Source organism: Calonectris borealis, chromosome 2, assembly GCF_964195595.1.
Source record: "Calonectris borealis chromosome 2, bCalBor7.hap1.2, whole genome shotgun sequence".
Classification (NCBI taxonomy): domain Eukaryota; kingdom Metazoa; phylum Chordata; class Aves; order Procellariiformes; family Procellariidae; genus Calonectris; species Calonectris borealis.
The window spans coordinates 13,362,437-13,367,314 of record NC_134313.1 but is presented as its reverse complement, the minus strand read 5'-3'; the positions used below and the strand labels follow the sequence as shown (position 1 = coordinate 13,367,314).

At 42.7% G+C, this 4,878-nt stretch overlaps 1 long non-coding RNA gene across 1 annotated transcript; it reads right to left on the bottom strand.

The window, feature by feature from the left end:
* Positions 1-929: 929 nt before the first annotated feature.
* On the bottom strand, positions 930-3,714 carry LOC142079812 (uncharacterized). The gene is made up of 3 exons (XR_012672792.1): positions 3,641-3,714; positions 2,522-2,668; positions 930-965 (listed from the first exon to the last, which is right to left on the bottom strand). It is a non-coding gene; the product is annotated as an uncharacterized LOC142079812 (long non-coding RNA).
* Between the last annotated feature and the right edge of the window lie 1,164 nt (positions 3,715-4,878).

Genomic DNA, 4,878 nt, shown 5'->3' with positions numbered 1-4,878 from the left:
GATCATTCCCATAGTACTGTCAACCACCATAAATCTCTTCTAAGTCATGGTCTAGCAAAGGCAGATCAAGGCAGGATTCCAGGTTATTTCTGAATTCAGAACCTAGTCATTAGAGTAACTCATCATATATCCTTCACCAAATCAGTTAGATCCAGATTGCAAGGGGTATTTAGGCACTGCAGGATGTAAATGACTGACACCAATATTGAAAATGGGACCGTGAAGTTACTCTGCTCATCGCAAGCCTAAATGAAGAAGACATCAAGGCATCTCAATTCTGTACTTTGCCAAGCAGGGTGAATGCAACCTATCCACTGCAGAAAAAAATGAGAAATAATGCATGGAAAGTGCTTTAAGAGTTTAAAGTTATAAAGTTTTAAAGATATAAAATGTATCACACATTACTGTCATCACAGTGTTAAGGTGTAATACTTAAATAGAATAGGCATTTCTTCGGCTGAGGGCACTTCTCTGGGCTACCTGAGGCAATGCCTGAGAGAGAATTCAGGGCACAGACATACAGAGGAAAACACAAGGGTTTCACATGAGCTTTTTCTATTGGTGAACTTATGAAGGATACTTTTTTGGCATCAGATAGCATGATTATAGCAGCTGGAAACTTCCATAGTGGCCATGAGTGCACACCTTTTGACAATTTCAGATGCCAAATCTGAATCGTGACGGTGAATCTGCAACAGCCTGAGGAGCCCCAGCCTCAAATGCAAAGGCATCAATGGATAGACCAGGGCAGACTGAAACAGCATTCCCAAGTCGCCCTACGTGGAACTAGTTTTACTTCTTTTTGAAAGCTTCTAAAGGGTAATTGCCCAGTCAAAACCCAAGTCATACTGCTTAGTAAAGAAAATAACTTACTTACTTTATTCCAACGCTGATGAGAATTAGAGGCAACTTTTCATGTTCCTTGGCCCATGGAATTGCCATATGTATTACAAAACATATCCTGACTGGATTAAGGAGGAGATCATAAGTTAGTCTGCTTGCCTGGGGCAAGGTTAGATTGTTTAATGAAGTAAGAGACTATTCTGTGTGTTAGAGCCTCTCTGATAGAGCTTGCACTGTGCATAACATAATCTATAGACTTCATGCAAAGGGATGGTAAGCATCATTCCAGATATATGAAATGAGACAAATCAATGGAAACGAGCAAACCAATTGCCCGTATTGGTGTTAGCAAATTGCTTGATTTTCTTGGCTTTGTTTTAATGAGATTATCTCATGAACAAGCTTTTTCTTTAATTGCCTACTAAACAGGCAATGATTATGAACTGATTTTTTTTTTAACTTTAACTGGTTATTTCAAACAAAATGGTCCATTTCCTTGCTTTAAAAATATGGTGCTGTTTTGCATTGATATCTGCACCATCAGTGATGGGACCATTTACCAGCACCTGTTTACCAGCCAGCCCACTGTCTGAATGAGTCTCATGAGAATATGAAACTCAATAGCAGTTGTTGTAAAACTTCAATGTAATTTCAGGGAAAATACTGCCCATGATTGCTCACAGCATCATTCCTGTCTGGTTTAACTCAGTTCAGTTCACAAGTACAAATAATAACCTCTATCACCTTCCTGCTGCCCTTTAAATTGGTTATACATAGGGCCACACGTATATAGCTGCATTATCATGCTTCCCAAATAGCAAAAGGGATGGCAAACAGGTCTTGTCCTCCCTGTACATGGGATCGATCCTCGCCGCAGCGGTGCTGCAGAAGCCCACGAGCTCTGAGCACACGTGGTTACAATGTGCTGCATTATTCCCTGTGGGATGCAGCACAAGTCCTCGAGCTCCTTGAAGACCTGCCAACTGGAAGCGGCCCAGCGCAGAGCATGCAGGCGAGAGGCTGGAGTGTGCTGCACTCGTGCAACCACCCCCTCTGCTAGTGCAGACACTGGTGTTTGCGTGGGGAGGCCAGCGGGGTGCTGGGGCCAGCCCCACTGGCTCTGCAGCAGTGCAGTGCCATCTTCCCCTCCCAGCAACGGGCGCTCCCTGGGGCAAGTCCTGCTGTTTTCTGTCCTTTGCTCTGCAACAGATAAAAAATATTACCCCATTTGCAGTAAAACCTTTGGCCTTCTGAAGTGACTGCAGATGCGCCATGAAAGGCAGCGCTTGGTAGCTGAATCTGTCACCACTTCTGATGGGAGCTTGTGGCCCCTTGAGAACTAATCTGATGACCTGAGATCTGTAGTTGCTGCTCCCTGAAGCTCCAGTAGATAACCCTATGCATAAATCACCATAGCAATCCAAACACCAGAAAAGCACTGCTTTTTTTTCCCCGACCTCTAACAACTCTCCCAACTTCTAAGCATGACATTCAGAGAGGAGGAAGAGGAAGGTCAGGGCAGGCTAGCAGAAAGTGAGTGTTTTTGCAGGGATTTTGACCAGAAAGATTCTCATTACTAAGCTGTACAACACAAAGATTTGCACTTGTATGTTTAAAGTGTTAAATATTACAGCTGGTGTCTCACTGAAAGAAATAAGGACTGCTATGGTTTCCCTACTGTTGTTTAAAATAATGCATTCCTTCACAAAAAGCCACCAAGTTTATTTGACTGATGGAGAGAAGAGAGTTCGGGTCTTCTCTCCTGTAAGACAGAGGCAGGAATCGCGCTGGTGCTGCAGTGGGGGTTGTGCCATCGTGAGAGCAGCTGCAAAGAGAGTAAAAACAGTGGTGGCAGGTCTGGCTGATCACTGCACAGACTTGAGTTTCTTATTAGGAACATCCCTCCTCAGTCACTCCTAAAAGCATCAGAAAGCCCTTTCTCCAGGTCCTCGTGGTGCTCAGTTGTTGCTGCAGCCTCTGGGAAGCGATGGTGTTGACATCTGTTACCACCACGATCTCTTTTACTCACTGTCAGTTCACTGGGTTCAAGAAGTCCAAATGCACATCGATTCACAGCTCCAAAATCCCTCCCATCAGGCACGTAAATGCAGGATGCTCTGAAGTTTCAATCTGCTGTAGATTTTGTTTGACTCAAGCTGCCACGGGCTGATAAGGACCTCAACAGTTGAGCAAATGTTCATGCAAAACAAGCAATTCTGTTTTAAGAGATCATTTTCAGAATAATTTTGTGGTTTCTGGTGGCCAATAACATTAGAGGATTCCAGTGTTTAAAAGCTTGTTTTAGAGGAATTGCCAGTTTCCTAAGTGTAAACCACCTGGATTAATTTTTAACCACATTCATTCCAAGAACGTGGAGTTAATTGGGTTGCTAAATCACTTTTTACAAGTGCAATTCATAAGTAAGTGGTAACAAGTGTCCTAGCTACTTCGACGAGGATGGAGGAGAAAGATAGAGGCAAAACTGCATTTTTTTCATTTTTTGTCCTAAGGGCTTGAGTTTTGCATGGGAAGCACATATTTAGCCTGTTTACAAAGATAGTTTGCTCATTGTCCCAGACTCCATATAGTCCAAGTAATCTCTGTGTTAGCCTGAACAGACACATTCAAACTAATTCAATGCATGGAGAAAATGCAAAGAATACAATCAAAACAGTAACCACAATACAGACAGCCTTTCCACATTAGGACATCACTTTCTGGGCTGCAAGACAGCTTGCATGGCCAAGACGAGTGTGAAGCAGGATCCATATCGACAAACCAGCTGGCCAGCACTGACCTTGGAAAGCCACCCTGACTTCATTCCATGAGCTTATTTCCTCAGTCCTTCTCCTTGAAGGGATTCCAGCAGACTCTGTAATGGATTTAAAAGAAGAAAGTTGGTACATTCATGCGTTTGATTTGTATCAAGTTTTGTTCAGCTTCATATTTCTTCAAGGCTTTACTTTACATCCTTCTACTTGCCCCAGTGACATTTTATGTGATGCATGTACAACTGCCCTCATATTTTCATTCAAGCTTTTCCATTACCTTTCATGCTTAACCTCTTTATGCACTTCCATTTCTTCACTGTAAATAAATCTACCCCTGACCATCAGCTCAGCTTTCCTCTCCTCTCAGTTTCTAGTCTATTAGACTTGCAATACTGAGTGAGTCAGTTGGTCAAACGTTGGGGGTTTTTTGGACACTGGAGTATGAGCAGCAATAAACTCACAAATTAAACACATGATCTAACTGTAGAGGTAGCTACAGTTGTGCTGGTCATCCATAACTCATTTTCTAGTCAATGCAGGTGTCTATTTGTGTAGGAATCACTGTTTCTCTTGGCTAACTCTAAGGGAAGGTAGCTAGCTCCTTGTGCCCATACCAGAGACGTCGGTCAGATGAATCCTGCTCAACATGTCTGCAGGCATTCCCCAGTGCTGTTGGACACAAAATCTATAGCCTGCATCTTGCAGTCTGCTTCTGCAAGAAATTGCCTCTTTCTCCCCCTCTTATTACAGCTCGTTCATTTGCTCTGTAGCTCCCAGACATACGGCATGCATGGTCTGGGCTACTTACCTTTCCCTGTCTGAGTTAAAAAAGAAAAGAGGCAGTCAGGATACTATTTTTCCCAATCAAGTCAGGAAAACATTCTCTCCTTTCAGGCAGTGTTTGACAATATACACACACAAGTCTACAGCTCTACTTTGGATCTCTGAATTTACTGCAGTTCCCAGCTGTGCAGTGGGGTTGCAATTCAGATGACCAAAAGAGGAGATCATAATTCTCCTCTTCCGTCCCAGACTCATAGCCTAGATTGTACCTTTGCTTCATGCAGACTATGTCTTTATTCATTTTTAGTACGGTTAGATATTTAATCTACAGAAGAAATACCAGGTCAGAAAATGCAGAGGCTGTTCTGAATTATGATGATGTTGTTATCACTAACAGCTCTTTGGTAACAGAAAACAACAGTGTGTGCTGGGTACCAGATAGATACAAAAACAAAAAATAGGTCTGAATCCCAAGACCTTA